Here is a 346-nt window from a genome sequence, read left to right as displayed (position 1 = left end):
AAGCACGAACGCTGGGTTGATGCCGCTGGGAGAAGTAGTGGTTCGAGGGCAGAAAGCTCTGAAGTGGTTTTAAAGACGCCCCCAGCCTCACTGAGCTGCGTCCAGACGGGGTTCCAGAGGACCAGGGCTGTGGTTACGGCGCTGCGCTGGGTCCCCACCTGCCCCGGCCCCTTCCTGTCTCCGGCGTTGGGGCTGCGATGCCCTGAAGCAACTTTCAGCTTTAAGAAGCGCTAGAAAGTTGGTTTTTTCCCTTCCCTTTTACATGTTCCAGAAATGCTGACACTTCTGGGCAGGGACAGGCGTGCGTCTTTCTTAGGGTTCCAGGCAGCGGTGCCTATCCCTGCCG

The sequence above is a fragment of the Eurypyga helias genome, unplaced genomic scaffold, assembly GCF_000690775.1.
Source record: "Eurypyga helias isolate BGI_N326 unplaced genomic scaffold, ASM69077v1 scaffold22685, whole genome shotgun sequence".
NCBI classification, from domain to species: Eukaryota; Metazoa; Chordata; class Aves; order Eurypygiformes; family Eurypygidae; genus Eurypyga; species Eurypyga helias.
Note: the sequence above shows the minus strand (reverse complement) of the source record.